This window comes from Malus sylvestris, chromosome 9 (assembly GCF_916048215.2).
Source record: "Malus sylvestris chromosome 9, drMalSylv7.2, whole genome shotgun sequence".
Taxonomy (NCBI): domain Eukaryota; kingdom Viridiplantae; phylum Streptophyta; class Magnoliopsida; order Rosales; family Rosaceae; genus Malus; species Malus sylvestris.
In genome coordinates, this window is record NC_062268.1 from 32,804,366 (window position 1) to 32,821,357 (window position 16,992).

At 43.7% G+C, this 16,992-nt stretch overlaps 1 long non-coding RNA gene and 1 pseudogene across 3 annotated transcripts; one reads left to right on the plus strand and one right to left on the minus strand.

Moving 5' to 3' along the window:
* The window catches only part of LOC126634488 (uncharacterized), a 219,169-nt pseudogene that overhangs the window by 103,175 nt on the left and 99,002 nt on the right, over positions 1 to 16,992 (minus strand).
* Positions 4,221 to 12,173, plus strand: LOC126634512 (uncharacterized). 3 transcript variants are annotated; one of them, XR_007627364.1, is made up of 4 exons: positions 4,223 to 4,416; positions 4,800 to 4,887; positions 5,427 to 5,662; positions 12,133 to 12,173. It is a non-coding gene; the product is annotated as an uncharacterized LOC126634512 (long non-coding RNA). The 3 variants fall into 3 exon arrangements; XR_007627363.1 differs by lacking the exon at positions 12,133 to 12,173 and having other exon boundaries at positions 4,221 to 4,416; positions 5,427 to 5,703; XR_007627365.1 differs by lacking the exon at positions 12,133 to 12,173 and having other exon boundaries at positions 4,221 to 4,416; positions 4,805 to 4,887; positions 5,427 to 5,703.

Here is a 16,992-nt window from a genome sequence, read left to right on the forward strand (position 1 = left end):
TCCAGCTGTAAAAGGGCAATATTCATTTCTCTAAAGTGACAGCTATTTGGACAACCTTTCCGACACCACCCATTTTCTTTTCTTGATCTCCCCGCTCTAATAGAACTCACCCCTCTCTGACTCATCCCTTTCTGACCCTGTTCCATTTTCTAAGCACATATAATAAGCTATGACTCTTTCTCGTGAGTGTTTGTTCAGTGGGATACTTTTGCATGTTATCTCGTGGGTTTTCTTTTTTTAGTGGGATAGTGGATGTCTTATCTTTGTAGATTTGCATGCCTGCTTTACAGCAAACACATCTTTAGCTTTTCCATATCGTCCACCTTCAAATCAACAACAAATTAGTCTCTTTAAATACACCCACTTGCTCCTTTTCCTGTAGCTTTTTTCAGAAAAAAAAAATAGGCATGGGGTCATGCACAAAGCCCTGGCATGCCATCACGGGGCCACAGAGCTCCATAGTTGTTGCCAAAGAGTTCGTCATTTTCCAACTTCTCATAAGCATCAGCTTTGAGGGGGATCCACCCGTAAATGGCCTCGCCGGCGGTGGCGCTGAGCTAAGAGGGCCAGCCGGCGAAGACTTGCTCAGCCTTCAAAGAAGAACGACTTGAAAAACCCAATCTGAATCTAAAGGCACTACCTTTCCTGCCATTGTGACTATTATGGCTGTGATAAGACCCCTCCTTCTCCTTCCTACTCTTCTTCGACTCTCTGCCGCCGATGACGTTCCGATCCTCTGACACATGCCCGGACGATGATTCTGATTATGTGGTTCCCTTTTGCTACCACTCTTCTTAAATTCCGAAGAGTTCGATTTGGACTTTGGTTTGGCTTTGGATCGACTAACATTGTTGTTGTTGCTGGCAGTGGAAGCGGAGTTGTTCTTTTTTAAGGAGGACGAAGAGGGCTCGAGGAGGACGGAGCCATTACCGGCGACGATGGCCAGGTACTCGTAACAAGGAGATGCCGAGGCAGCCACCCGTTTGGAGCTTATGCAACCCATTTATCGCCACCATCAAATCCCGCCAGCATCGATCGATCGGAGAATGTGGGGGGATATCGCCATCTGTGGTGGCGTCGGTCAAACCGAGGTATTGGTCGTGACTGGTCACCGGAATGGTCATATCCGGCGCGATGAGGAATGCCAGGCCCTCGCCAGAAATGGCAGAACTGAGCGGTTGTTGAGGGTGAAGTTTTCGGCTGAGTCCGGCGTGATCTGGAGTGCATCGTTGCTGATCGTCACCAGCTGGAGCACTGCGAACTTGCTGTAAAAAAGAAAGAATCTTTGGGGCTCTTTTATGAGCAGACCAAAAGAGAGAGAGAGAATGGGATTGGCGGCATTCCTGGGTTTGGTTGAGGAGGTACGGATATTTGGTGGTATGTCAGGTAAGAGGAGCCAAAAGCCGTTGGATTGGGTTGTGGAGGTTTTTCAGAAAAGCCCAAGGAGGGATGTTCTAGGTTCTTGGGTTGTACAGATTCACAGTGGTGAGATGAAAAAAATGAAAGAGAACCAACGTAGCTTTTCATGTCGATTCCCACAGATGGCGTCAAATGTTGATGCACAAAATCGGAAGGTATTGGAACAACGTAAATTTGACCGTGAATCTGCAAGAAAGTAAAGAACACAAGATGTATCGTGGTTCACCCCAATGTTTGGGCTACGTCCACACTGATGTTGATCGTATTTCTCTGTAACTGTATGTATGGATTGTGGATGCAAATTTCTTCCTCCTTGATCTTGGACAATTTTGCACCTACAAAACAATTAACACCTTAGGTTAAGGCCAAGAGCCTCACGCGCCCACGATGAATGGGGGGGGCTTTGGCCGAAGAACCTCCGATGCCAAAGTTAGAATTTAGAGAGAAAGAGTGTTTAGAGAATTTTGGGATTTTTGCCAAAGTGTTGGAATTGGCTTTTTTGGTGAGAATGAGAGTATATTTATAGGGATAGGAGGTGAATAGGGTTTTTTGGGTTTAATTTAGGTTTAATTAGGAGTTACAAAATTGATTATTTGTATAAATGGGGTAATAAAGTGGAAAACATAAAAAAAAGGTGAAGAGCAAAGGGTGTGGCCGGCCATTGACTAGTTTTAGGGTTGAATTGGATGTATTTTGTGGTTATTTGGATATAATTGATGGTTTAATTGACAATTAATGGGTTAATTAGGCAATAAACCCATTAATTAGCCAATTAACATAATTTAAAAGGAATGTGTTTGGGAATTACCTTGTAGAAAGGATTTGATGTGGTTGGAAGATGATTGCCCACTGCTCGCGCGTAGGAATCCCGGTATGCCTCAAGGGTATTTTTGTCCTCTTTTGTCCAAAAGTCCACGTGTCGCCTAGTGAATATTTTTGGCTCCACAAATGCCCCCACACCTGTTGGGATGCTCGTAGGAAAGGGCAGCAGGTGTAGAGATCTTTTTGTTTCAAGAAACGTAGGATTGCTTCTTATTTTGATGTTGATTCTCTCTTTAATTGGAAATTAGGTCATTCTTACAAGAGAGAGATAGCTTAGAGGATATTTGTTCCCCCTCCTCTAGCAATCTTCTACATCTTGCCCGTGCAAATGACCGTCTTTCGTTGCTTTCTTCGTCTTCTTCGTGCCGCACCAATGTAAGAAAAATTTAATTTTTCTTGCCTTATTCTTGGATAGTGCTATTGCGGGGTAGCCGTCGGGGTGGTGCGGCACGTCGGTTGGCAGGGGCCAGGAGCTGGCTCGGCATGAGCTGAGGAGATGTCGAGGCAGGGACCACTGCTTGGGCAGCTTGGCTTGGCTTGAGCCAAGGGCAGCTTGTGCAGCTGGGGTCGAGGATTGTGGTGCTAGGGCACAATGTTAGGCGAGCCGCATGGCTCATGTCCTTTGGGCTCTTAGACCTGACTCGGGCCAGGCTGGCGATTAAGAGACATAAGGAGATTGCGGGTCTCATGGGCTACTGGAATGTTGGGCATGCGGGCCTTCTGCCTGCTGGAATGCTGGGTTGAGCTCCCCTGCTGAGTACCATGAATGTCGTTGGCTGCTTAGTCTTCTTTGCTGAAAGAAAGGTGGGCTGCTCCCGAAAGATGAGGTAAAGAGGATCAAGGCGGATGCATTGGCTCGTTTGATCGCTATCGTGGAGCTTACTATGAATGAAGATGGAAAGAAGAGATCTTCCTCGCCTGCTCATGAGATGCCTAGTTAAGAAAAAACTGAAGACTTCTTCTGCTGCTCATGAGGGTCCGCTTGCTACCGAGAGGTATGTGATTGACATGACTTCTTCTAATGGGAAGAAAAATAAAGCTGCTAGATCTGAGCATGTGGCGTCTTCCATGTTGAGAATGGCTAGTACAATTATGGATAAGATTGCTCAGCGTAAAGGTTTTATCATGCCCCCAGTGCCGAAGTCTGTACCAGGACGTTCTTTGGGAGCCAAGTCCGGTTCACCTTTGTAGAGACTTGCTATTATGAAGAGTGGTAAGGTGGACTCTGCTGCTAAAGTGGCGCCAAAGCTTGCTCCCTTTGCTACTGAGATTGATTCGCCTCAGATTCAAGATCTTAAGCTTGCAATTTCTGAGCTTCGTTTCGCTACTTATGCTAAGAAGAGAGTGGATGAGCTGCAGCGCGTCCGTGTTAGTCGTGGTTTTAAGACCTTCTCTATTTCTCCGGAAGACTTGCTTGCTTTTACTTTTAAGGCTTCCATTGGTGAAGTAGTTGGAGAAGTTAGTGCCCAGACTGGGGCAGCCAGGGGTGAAGCGTCGGATGATGCCGCTGCTAAGAGCGTTACGGCTGTTGAAGGTGTGGCGACCGAGTAGTCGTGGCATGTCCAAGCTGCTGTAGTGTAGTATTTTAGGTAGCCTTTAGGATTTTCTTTGTTTTTCCTTGTAGCTTTTGTTTTGCTTGAACTCTTTCGGCCTTTGCTAGTTGTTTATAAACATGTTTTCCTTTGTTTTTCTTTATCTTCACTTCTTTTGTTCATGCCCTAACCTTTAGACTTGATAGACCAGTGGCAGGCATGCTACTTTTTTATAAGCAGACAAACTCGCGTAGCCTATGCAGCCGTAGGTGTTGGTGTAGAACTTTGCAAAGTTGTTAGCCATAGGGTTGGTGTAAAACCCCCAGAAATGTATATTTAGTTGTTTGGGCTTGTAAAGGTTTAGTTAAAGTGGGTGTGTTAAAAAAAAAAAAAAAAAAAAAAAAAAAAAAAAAAAACAAACAAACAAACAAAAGGAGTGGAGAACACGTGTGGTTGTAAGATGATTTCTTCATCTTTGGTTCGGTGCCCTGTTCCCAAAAAGGGCAGAAAGGAATAGAAATTAGATGGGTTTTCTCTGGGTGTCGAAGGAAGAAGAAAAGAAACGCATCGGGTAATCTTTAGACATCCGAAAGGGAATCCGTTTTCGTCTTTGTGATCAAGAAATCTACCTCTACGAACGAAGGTAAGAATTCAATGCTTTTTTGCAGATTCGAAATTTTATTGTAGTTGGGGGATTTCAAGGTAATAATTTTAAACATTTATGTTGAAGTGTGATATGGTTTAATTGAGGGTCCTGGAAGTCTCAAGGCTGGTTGAACAACATAATTAGAGAAGTTTGAGGTAAATTTTTACTAGTTCTGGAGTTTTGGAATTTAAGAGTGTTTTGGCTATTTATTGGCATTGGATATATGACTTTTTCATGGAGAATGTGAATTAAACTGGGGTCTAAGTGAATCAAGATTTGATTGGTTATGTTGGGGTTATACATGCACTGTGCAGATGAAATTGAGATGTGTTGGTTTATGTTGGTGCATGTGAACTGTATATTGATATGTTCTTTTTCAGAATAGGCGATTTCTTGGCTTAAGCAAGACCAAGAGATAAGAGTGAACAACTTGTGGAACGAGTTAGTACCTAAAGCTTGGAATATCAGGTAGGGGGGACTCACACCCTGGTTAGTGATTTTCGATATGTATTATGTATGTAAATATGGATGCGTGCAAGCTATGCATTGAATTTTGTTGTGGTTAGAACTGCATGTTAGGAAAAAAGGAGTTTGGTTTTTCTAGCATATGATTTATGTTGTTCTAAATGTCATGACAACCTGAGAGTGAAGGGAGCTGTGTGACTACCCTGGGCTTCGATCCCCTAAACCTCCGGAAGGGTACTTGTGTCTATGTGGTATAGGTTGTAAGTGGACACTCTCGCTACCCTACCTTGTGTTGTTATTACTTGAGAAATTATTTTAGGTACGGTAGTTGGCCGCGTGTTCGGTTGTCAGGACAAATAGAATGCAGGGATCCCACTATGGTTAATTATAAGCATAAAATGAATTTTAACTCATGCCAAAGCATTTTGTTGTGCAAATTATTTCCTTAATACGTTGTACAAAGATATATTTTCAAACCTAGCTAGGGTGCCTCCCGAGGGGGGGCAAATGATTGTATGTGATGCTCACCCCTACATTTTCAGGTGCTGTGCGAGAAATAATGGAAGAGTTGGACTAAGGTGTGCGGTTGTAGCTTGTCAACCTAAAAGCTTCCAACCAGAAAAGCAACTTTTGAAATGTAAATATTGATTTTCTGGTTTCAATGAAAACTGTCTGTGTTTATCCTTTTTGCTTCTGTAAATATGTATGTATATATATGTCTAAACCTATCACTCCTTTGGCTTGTAAACTGAACTTTTGGAATTTCTGTTGTAAAAAGGTTGCTTAAAAAAAAAAATGGGTTGAATGTTTTGGTTTTCACTTAAACTCTGGTATATATATATTTGATGTAAATTTTAGAAGCCTTGCGTATTTTAAAGATACATAAGAATTGTCATGTTCTAAGTTTGAAGCATACAACTCTTATGTGTTTTTTTTAAGATTCGCGGCGCTGTCGCGTTACTTTTGGGTCGTGACAGAAAAAATGGTATCAGAACATGGTTTATAACATGTTTTAAAATAACAAGCAACCAGAAAATTTTTGCAACATTTGTTTTCTTGAGTCATTTGTTTTCTTTCGATATATATATTTTCTTGAGTTATGCCTTTTGTTTCAGCTTATCGATTTTGTTGACAAGATGCCGCCACAACCTGAAGACAACCCTCGCACACCACCAAATGCCCCTGAGGAGCATCATGTCGATCTACCTAACGTCCAGCCAAACCCACAAGTTAATGCACAACAAATGGCTGAGTTATTTCAAGCTTTCTTGGCTAGTCAATTAACAAACCAGCGAAATGAGGAAGAAAAAGAAAGTGAGCGAGAAGCTACCTATCTTGATCGTTTCCTGAAATTGAAGCCTATGAAGTTTTACGGTACACCTGATTTTGACAAGGCGGAGACATGGATCAAGAACATCAAAAAGAAGCTTGATATTTTGAAAGTGCCAGCTAAGAATCGAATCAAGTTAGCTACTCATGTAATGGAAGGTGAAGCTGACTCATGGTGGGATACCGTATGTGATCAAAATACAAATAAAGAAATGTCTTGGGAAGATTTTGAGCAACATTTCTATGATCGGTACTTTCCGGTTGCTCTGAAACAAACAAGAATTAAAGAATTCTTTGAACTGGAGCAAGGCAATATGACAGTGGCTGAATATGTCTCTAAGTATACAGAGTTGGGTAAATATGCAAAGGCTCTAGTAGCTGATGAAAATATGAAAGCAGTAAAATTTATGTTGGGCTTGAAAGATGGCATCAGAAGGTATATTGTGGGTCAAGGAACAAAGACTTACAGGGAGATTGTAGATGCTGCTTATGCACTTGAGCAAGATCATCTCAGCTTTTTGAAGAAGAAAGCCTCAGCTGGTGCATCTGGAGGAAACAAGAGTAAAAAGAACGTGAGAAAAGAGTCTGGAAGTTCTAATGGCAGTGGAAGACCAAGTAAAAGGCAAGCTGGCCCCGAATGTTATACTTGTGGTGAATTTGGGCATATTAGTCCAAAATGTCCTAAAAGAGAAGGCTCTGGTTCTGCAGTTGTTAATCGACCTCAAGTTCAGCATGGAGCTAAAACAGAAACGGTTAAGCAGCCACAACGAAATCAGCAAGCATCTCAGAAGATCAACCAAGGGAACCAAGGTCGAGGAGCTCAAAATCGTGTACCTATGAAAGAAAGAGGTAGAGTGTATGCTTTAACCGAAGATGATGAAGCTACCACAAGTAACAAGATGGTTCTGAATGGTACGATTCTCTTCTCCAATACTGAAGTTAGAATACTGTTTGATACTGGTGCATCACATTCATTTTTATCAGTATGTTTGGCTAGTTCTTTAGGGTTGAAACCTGAACCAGTGACGAAACCTTTGACCCTAACTGTACTGTTGCTGGGGAAAATCTCTATAAATCAAATCTTTAAGGGATGTAAGTTGATGGTGAAAGATCAAGTTCTTACAGCAGATTTGTATCCTTTGGAAAAGACGAAGTATGAATTGATCTGAGATTGGTTAAGAAAATACCAAGCTCAAATTGATTGTGGAAGGGGAAAAGTAAGAATTGTGACCCCTGAAGGGAAGGAAATCTCTCTAAGGGTGAATGAAAGCTGCACGACACCGAGTTTATTATTGAAGAATTGTTTTCAGAACAACAAGGCATTATTATGTTATGCACAAATCGTGTCTACTGAAGAGAATACTAATGAGTGGGGGATGATTCCTGTAGTAGATGAATTCCCTGAAGTGTTTCCAGAAGACTTACCAGGTGTTCCGCCATATCGAGAAGTGGAGTTCAGAATTGATTTGGTACCAGGAACTGAACCCATCTCTTTGCCAGCATATAGGATGTCACCGATGGAATTAAAGGAACTTAAGGTGCAATTAGAAGAGTTACTTCAGAAAGGATTTGTAAGAGAAAGTACTTCACCTTGGGGAGCGCCGGTTCTATTTGTAAGGAAACAAGATGGGACTTTGAGATTGTGCGTGGATTATCGAAGGTTGAATTTGGTGACAATAAAGAACAAGTATCCTTTGCCAAGGATTGACGAATTGTTTGATCAACTTGTTGGGGCACAGTACTTCTCAAAGATCGACTTGAGGTCTGGTTACCATCAGTTAAGGGTCCGAGAAGAAGATATTCCTAAAACAGCTTTTCGCACTCGCTATGGTCTTTATGAATTTGTTGTTATGCCGTTTGGATTGACGAATGCACCTGCTGCATTCATGGACCTCATGAATCGTCTGTTTCGACCCTACTTGGATAAGTTTGTGATTGTTTTCATCGACGACATTCTCGTGTATTCTAAGACTCGAGAGGAACATAAGACTCATTTGCAGATAGTTCTACAAACTTTACTGGACAACCAACTCTATGCAAAGAAGTCAAAGTGTGCTTTTTGGTTAAGTGAAGTGCGTTTTCTTGGGCATGTAATTTCTGGAGAAGGAGTTTCAGTTGATCCAAGTAAAATAGAAGCAGTACTGAATTGGGAAAGACCTAAAAATGTCTTTGAGATTCGAAGCTTTCTTGGGTTAGCCGGATATTATCGGAGGTTTGTAAAGGACTTCTCCAAGATTGTAACTCCATTGACAGGTTTGACAAAGAAAGGGGTAAAGTTTGCATGGAGTGAAGATTGTGAGTATGCATTCAAAGAATTGAAGACAAGGTTGACTACTGCCCCAATATTGGTGTTGCCAAATGGTGAGGATCCGTATGAAATATTCACAGATGCGTCCGGACAAGGATTAGGAGCTGTGCTGATGCAAAATGGAAGGGTAGTTGCTTATGCCTCAAGACAGTTGAAAACACATGAGAAGCACTATCCCACTCATGATCTGGAGTTGGCTGCTATAATTCATGCCTTGAAGATTTGGAGGTGTTATTTATACGGTAGTAAATTTTATGTTTATTCAGATCACAAAAGCCTTAAATACTTGTTTACTCAACGTGATCTGAACTTAAGGCAAAGGCGATGGATGGAGTATATAAAAGATTATGACTTCAAATTGTTGTATCATCCTGGAAAGGCAAATGTAGTGGCTGATGCGTTGAGTAGGAAAACAAGAAGTACATTGTCAAGTTTAATGTTGGCTGAAAATGACATGTTTGGAACTATTGAAGCATATAACATTGAGGTTTTGGGGGAAGGTGTTCTGACTAATCTTCAATTGGAGCCTCAATTAGAACAAGAACTGATTGCTAAACAGAATGATGATCCAGAAATAGAGTTGTTGAAGCAAAAGATAAGGTCCAAAGAAGCATCAGAAGAGTGGGAGATTTATGAAGATGGTGGTCTAAGATATAAAGAAAGAATGGTTGTGCCTAAAGATAAGAGAGTAAGAGAGCGAGTACTAAAGGAAGCTCACAATACTCGATTTGCAATGCATCCAGGAAGCAATAAAATGTACCAAGATCTGAAGAGAAGGTATTGGTGGAAAGGGATGAAGCGAGAGGTAGCCAATTATGTTAGTCAATGCTCAATATGCCAACAAGTGAAGATCGAACACCAAAAACCATCTGGTATGCTGCAACAATTAGCTATTCCAGAATGGAAGTGGGAGAGCATTACGATGGACTTTATTACTGATCTACCGAGCTCAAATAAAGGGCATAATGGAGTTTGGGTGGTAGTAGACCGACTTACGAAGAGTGCTCATTTCTTGCCCGTGAAGATGAATTCACCTATCGACTACTTTGCTAAGCTCTACATTGAGTGGATTATTCGATTGCATGGAATCCCTAAAACAATAGTTTCTGATCGAGACCCTCGATTTACTTCACGTCTTTGGGAAAAGTTACAAGAAGAATTGGGTACGGAACTCAATTTGAGCACGGCATACCATCCACAAACTGATGGACAATCAGAACGGGTCATCCAAATTTTGGAAGATATGTTGAGAGCTTGTATTTTGGATTTTGGAGGAAAATGGAGTGTCCATCTTCCACTTGCTGAATTTGTCTACAACAATAGTTACCAAAGTAGTATTGGTATGGCACCCTACGAGGCTCTATATGGAAGGCCTTGTCGATCACCAATTTGTTGGATTGATACAGAAGATCGAATAGTTTTGGGTCCAGAGATCATAAAGGAAACAACTGAAAAGGTTAAGCTTATTCATGATCGACTCAAGACTGCACAGAGTAGACAGAAGTCTTATGCAGATAGGAGAAGAAGACCATTGGAATTTCATTCTGGTGATTTTGTATTTTTGAAGGTAAGCCCTCAAAAAGGAATACATCGATTTGGAGTGAAAGGAAAATTGGCACCCAGATATGTTGGTCCCTTCAAGATAATTGGAAGAGTAGGGAATGTTGCTTATAAACTGGAGCTGCCACCTCAACTTGGTCATATTCATAATGTATTTCATGTCTCCCAATTGAAGAAAAGTGCTCCAGAAATTCAGCATATTAAGCCATGGGTGGACTTACCGTTGGAGCCAAATAGAACATATGTTGAAGGTCCAATTTGTATTCTTGATCGAGAAATAAAGAAGCTTCGAAACCGAAGTGTATCACTTGTCAAAGTAAGGTGGCAACATCACGGAGTTGAAGAAGCTACATGGGAGTTAGAATCTGAAATGAAGCAAAGGTATCCCCATTTGTTCGAGTGACTATGCAAATTTCGGGGACGAAATTTATTTTAAGGGGGGTGGAATGTAAAACCCCCAGAAATGTATATTTAGTTGTTTGGGCTTGTAAAGGTTTAGTTAAAGTGGGTGTGTAAAAAAAAAAAAAAAAAAAAAAAAAAACAAACAAACAAAAGGAGTGGAGAACACGTGTGGTTGTAAGATGATTTCTTCATCTTTGGTTCGGTGCCCTGTTCCCAAAAAGGGCAGAAAGGAATAGAAATTAGATGGGTTTTCTCTGGGTGTCGAAGGAAGAAGAAAAGAAACGCATCGGGTAATCTTTAGACATCCGAAAGGGAATCCGTTTTCGTCTTTGTGATCAAAAAATCTACCTCTACGAACGAAGGTAAGAATTCAATGCTTTTTTGCAGATTCGAAATTTTATTGTAGTTGGGGGATTTCAAGGTAATAATTTTAAACATTTATGTTGAAGTGTGATATGGTTTAATTGAGGGTCCTGGAAGTCTCAAGGCTGGTTGAACAACATAATTAGAGAAGTTTGAGGTAAATTTTTACTAGTTCTGGAGTTTTGGAATTTAAGAGTGTTTTGGCTATTTATTGGCATTGGATATATGACTTTTTCATGGAGAATGTGAATTAAACTGGGGTCTAAGTGAATCAAGATTTGATTGGTTATGTTGGGGTTATACATGCACTGTGCAGATGAAATTGAGATGTGTTGGTTTATGTTGGTGCATGTGAACTGTATATTGATATGTTCTTTTTCAGAATAAGCGATTTCTTGGCTTAAGCAAGACCAAGAGATAAGAGTGAACAACTTGTGGAACGAGTTAGTACCTAAAGCTTGGAATATCAGGTAGGGGGGACTTACACCCTGGTTAGTGATTTTCGATATGTATTATGTATGTAAATATGGATGCGTGCAAGCTATGCATTGAATTTTGTTGTGGTTAGAACTGCATGTTAGGAAAAAAGGAGTTTGGTTTTTCTAGCATATGATTTATGTTGTTCTAAATGTCATGACAACCTGAGAGTGAAGGGAGCTGTGTGACTACCCTGGGCTTCGATCCCCTAAACCTCCGGAGGGTCCTATACAAACGGACTCGTACCATTAACCGTAAGGGAAGGGTACTTGTGTCTATGTGGTATAGGTTGTAAGTGGACACTCTCGCTACCCTACCTTGTGTTGTTATTACTTGAGAAATTATTTTAGGTACGGTAGTTGGCCGCGTGTTCGGTTGTCAGGACAAATAGAATGCAGGGATCCCACTATGGTTAATTATAAGCATAAAATGAATTTTAACTCATGCCAAAGCATTTTGTTGTGCAAATTATTTCCTTAATACGTTGTACAAAGATATATTTTCAAACCTAGCTAGGGTGCCTCCCGAGGGGGGGCAAATGATTGTATGTGATGCTCACCCCTACATTTTCAGGTGCTGTGCGAGAAATAATGGAAGAGTTGGACTAAGGTGTGCGGTTGTAGCTTGTCAACCTAAAAGCTTCCAACCAGAAAAGCAACTTTTGAAATGTAAATATTGATTTTCTGGTTTCAATAAAAACTGTCTGTGTTTATCCTTTTTGCTTCTGTAAATATGTATGTATATATATGTCTAAACCTATCACTCATTTGGCTTGTAAACTGAACTTTTGGAATTTCTGTTGTAAAAAGGTTGCTTAAAGAAAAAAATGGGTTGAATGTTTTGGTTTTCACTTAAACTCTGGTATATATATATTTGATGTAAATTTTAGAAGCCTTGCGTATTTTAAAGATACATAAGAATTGTCATGTTCTAAGTTTGAAGCATACAACTCTTATGTGTTTTTTTTAAGATTCGCGGCGCTGTCGCGTTACTTTTGGGTCGTGACAGTTGGCAGCCGGATGCCTTACTTACAGAAGCAGACAAGTCCGCGTAACCACTAGGCTGTTAACCTTGACTTTTTTCAATTCCGTAGGTTGCGTAGCAAGTATCACAACACTTTAGGACTTGTTGTAGGTTGTTCCGCGCTTGGCAGAGGTGAAGCTTATCGACTACGTAGCATGTCGGCAGTGGATAAAACTTCGTATATGCGCGCTAGTTTGTTTAACCTTTCACAAGAATGTGCGGTTGTATAAGTCTAGTGCGGCTTCACTGCTCGAAGGGCAAGCCGTAGGCAGTCTTCCGGAATCCGTAGGCTACCTTAGTGCACTCGGTAGCAGCTTTAGGATTCCAGGGCAGCCGTCCATCGGATGTACTGCGTAATGTGCCCTTTCCGTCTCTAGGGCCCGGTTCCCTACGGATTAGGCCAAGAGACCCAAAATCCTTCAGTTAGCTAAGCCTTGAAAAAGACCATTGCGGCTACTTCTAGGAATCCCGGCGCAAGCCATCGTGCATCTAGTTATACTAGGGCAGCCAGGCTCATCCACGTCTGGATATTCGGAGTGTAAAGTTTATCCTCCCGTCTTGGAGAGCTGACCCATATGGGTGTCGGAGAATTGGTTTACCCTCTCGCACTGGAGAGCATGGTTGGTCCCTCGGGGGGCGCAATTCCTGTGATGAGTCCCTAAGAAGGGCGCAGTCTTCTTTTGAAGTGCAGGAGTGATTAGTTGTTGTAAGCATGCAGCCAAGCCAAGTTGTGATTACTTCTAAATTCCTCATTGAAAAACGAGTGAAACGAACGAGAACTTTAGCTGTAAAGTAGGAACTGCATAACAACTGGATAGTCCTCAGCTTGTGAGGTGGTGCCCGTCGAGCTTATTGAGTCTTCGGGTTTTGATGTAGCGGGAGGTCACACATGGTACTTCTTCAGATTGTAGGCCATCCATTTCTTTTCAATCTTTTTACCGCTTCATGGTGGTGAGGGTGTAATTACTCTTGCCCCCTACTCTGCTGATCTTGTACGGACCTTCCCAGATGGGATCCATCTTTTTGAAGCCTTCTCTGCCTGCAGTGATGAAGGCTTTTCTGCGTCGTCGACATGCAAATGCCAGAAGTATCCATCGGGTGGAGTAGGCGCAGCTAGAGTGTGCTCGGCTACTTCTGAGGCATCGTTGGGCCGCTCTGTTGCGTCACCTAGGCTCGGCGTGAAGATGCAGTAGGGAGCTGTGGAAATGGGGCCATGTCATACGCAACAGGAGATGCTCAACTGTCGGTATTGGGCCACTCTAGAGTTGAATCATTGAGCAAGGGTCGGCTAGGGCCGTGTGATGCGCAGCAAGAAATGGTACTCAACTGCCGGTACATGTTGCTCCTATGTAGAATCTTTTAGGGTGACGAGGACAAAACTTGCTTTCGAGTGTGTCCTTCCAGTGTTACGTTCGTCAGAAAACTTTACATCCGCCAGGGTCTACGCCTTTATCGTCGCGCGTCTGGATTGGGCAGAATAGTACGTCATTAGGATAATTGCATGCGTTTGAAAGTAAAACTTGTGCTTCTGGGTTGCAACAACTATCGCCAAAGTTAGCTTTTGAATTTTTAATAACATCGAGAAGAGCTTTTGAACTGTAGAATACAGGTAACTGTGGAATACAGGTAGTCGGGCCCCCATCTCTTCTCGCATGATGGTAGAGCTTATTGCTACTTTAGATACCGTCAAACATGTGAATAAGTCCTCCGCTGCTTCTAGGGAGGTGATGTCGGGTACTTCTTCAAGTCCTTGAATGTGCATTGGCGAGCCTCATCCCAAAGTGCATACTTCTCTGCCAAAGCAAAAGAGTCTGCCAGAGTTAGATCTTCTTTCATGATCAATTTTCCGAATAGCGGGTGGTCTGCTGGAAGTCCTTTTTGGAAGGCTGCTCTAGCTATCGAGTCGTTGCATCCGACTATTTTTGCCTTCTCTACTTTGAACCTCCTCACATAGTCGCGAAGTGACTCCTTTGGGTTCTTCTTGACGTTGAACAAATGATCAGATTTCTTTTTGATCGAGCGATATGATGAATATTCTTTGGTGAAAACCAAAGAAAGTTCGTAGAAATTCCGGATGGATTGTGGCGGCAGAGTGTAGAACCAATCTTGCGCCTCGCCTTGTAGAGTGGTGGCGAATATCTTGCACATAAGCTCATCGTTGTTTCGATAAAGGATCATTGCGCTTCGGTAGCGCTTTAAGTGTCTCTCCGGGTCTTCATCCCCTTTGAAAGATGTGAAATGTGGCATGCTGAACTCTCGTGGAGGCTCTGCCTGCTCGATCTCGTCCGTGAAGGGTGACCTGCTTATGTTGGTCATGTTCCATCGTAGTGCCTCGTCGGTGACCTCGTTGCGTTGGAAATCATGCAATCGCTTGGTCAAGAGTCTCTCTACTTCTTCTTGAATTTGCCTTTGTTGGGGTAGCGGAGCTCTCGGCTGCCCCCAGCCATGACTTGGTGGTCTAGACTGCTCTTCCATGTGTTTGGCTCGTCTACGCCGCAGATGCAATGCATGTGGTGCGTTCCTAGCAGGCGAGCGAGTTCTTCGCAGGCTGCTGGTTGAACTTGAGCTGGATTGAGTGACTGCCTCTTTCCGTCCGTCGTGCTGCCTACTCTGATGTGAGGTGGATGATGCTCCTTGTGGGCTTAGCCGCGAATGAACACTTTGTCCGGAAGGTTGCTCATGTTGACTATCGGAGTGTGACCCCAACCGTGAATGTATGCTCATCCGTGGGCCTAGTCAAGAGTACACGCTCCTCCGCGCGCTAAGACGGGAGTATACGCTATCTTGGGGGCCCAATCGGGAATGTACACTGCCTGAACGTTCGGCTCGTGGCTGGTCGAATGGCTGCTTGCCGGGACGCTGCTGGAAAGGTTCGTCTGCCCTTGTCCTACTTCGGGATACCTCGTTCGGGGCACGTTGGATCCCGATGCGTTGCAAAAGTTGATTCACCAAAGTTGTCTGTTGTGCAAGGGCGCTCGTCAACTCTATGACTTGTCGAGACAAGTGTTGTTCGCCATTTGGATTGGAAAAGCTTGGAAGGAATGCGCCTCCTTGGGCAGTGGAAATGTGGTAGACTCCGGGCGCGAGATTTGAATTGGGAAATGTCAAATCCGCGAAAAAATATGGTGAGAATGCCCCCGGCTCGATGGTAGGTCCGGATGGTTGAGATAGTCTTGGGTCGACTTGGGCTGCTTGGAAAGCCACTGGAGCATGATGGGCCGTGAGAGTGGGCTGCTCGTCGGGAGCAGGCTGGGTCACGAGAGCAGGCTGCTTGGCAGGAGCAGGTTGGGCCGTGAGAGTGGGCTGCTCGACGGAAGCAGGCTGAACCACGAGAGTGAGCTGCTCGTCGGGAGCAGGCTGGGTCACGAGAGCAGGCTGCTTGGCAGGAGCAGGCTGGGCCACAGGAGTGGGCTGCTCGACGGAAGCAGGCTGGACCACAGGAGTGGGTTGCTCGTCGGGAACAGGCTGGGTCACGAGAGCAGGCTGCTTGGCAGGAGCAGGCTGGGCCACCGGAGTGGGCTGCTCGACGAAAGCAGGCTGGGCCACGGGAGTGGGCTGCTCGTCGGGAGCAGGCTGGGTCACGAGAGCAAGCTGCTCGGCAGGAGCAAGTTGGGCCGTGAGAGTGGGTTGCTTGACGGGAGCAGGCTGGATCACGGGAGCAGGCTGCTTAATGCGCGGTGCATGTGAATGCGAGGCTTGGGCTTGGGTCCACGTAAACTTAGATGGCACGGCTTGGATCGTGGTCTTGGTACCGTGAGCCTTGGATGGCACGGCTCGGGCCGTGGTGAAGGCTCCATGGACCTCGCCACGAGTGGCTACCGAAGTAGCCACCGCGGTGGTTCCCATGGTGGTCGTGGTGAAGGCACCATGGACCTCGCCGCGGGTAGCTACCGAGGTAGCCCCCACGGTGGTTCCCATGGTAGAAGCTTGTGGTGATGATGCCGCTCCCCTTATTGTCGCATTTTGCCTCACGGATCTCCGGGCCATGGTGAAGGCTCCATGGACCTCGCCACGAGTGGCTACCGAAGTAGCCACCGCGGTGGTTCCCATGGCGGCCGTGGTGAAGGCACCATGGACCTCACTGCGGGTGGCTACCGAGGTAGCCACCACGGTGGTTCCCATGGTGGAAGCTCGTGATGATGATGCCACTCCCCTTATTATCGCATTTAGCCTCACGGATCTCCGCAATCCCATTTCTTGAACATTAGAATTTTCACTTGTGGAATTTTCTAAATTTCTAGCCATTATATTTTGCTTATACGTTTTATCAAAGAACCTTTGCAAGTAAAAAATTCTAATAATAAGAACGTATGAAAAATATTCAAATGGACTAGAAAATAAAGAAAAAACCTTTTTGTACGAGAGTCTTCTACGAGTATGGATTTCAACTCTCAATGAAAGCACCAATTTGTGGATGCAAATTTCTTCCTCCTTGATCTTGGACAATTTTGCACCTACAAAACAATTAACACCTTAGGTTAAGGCCAAGAGCCTCATGCGCCCACGATGAATGGGGGGGGGGCTTTGGCCGAAGAACCTCCGATGCCAAAGTTAGAATTTAGAGAGAAATAGTGTTTAGAGAATTTTGGGATTTTTGCCAAAGTGTTGGAATTGGCTTTTTTTGTGAGAATGAGAGTATATTTATA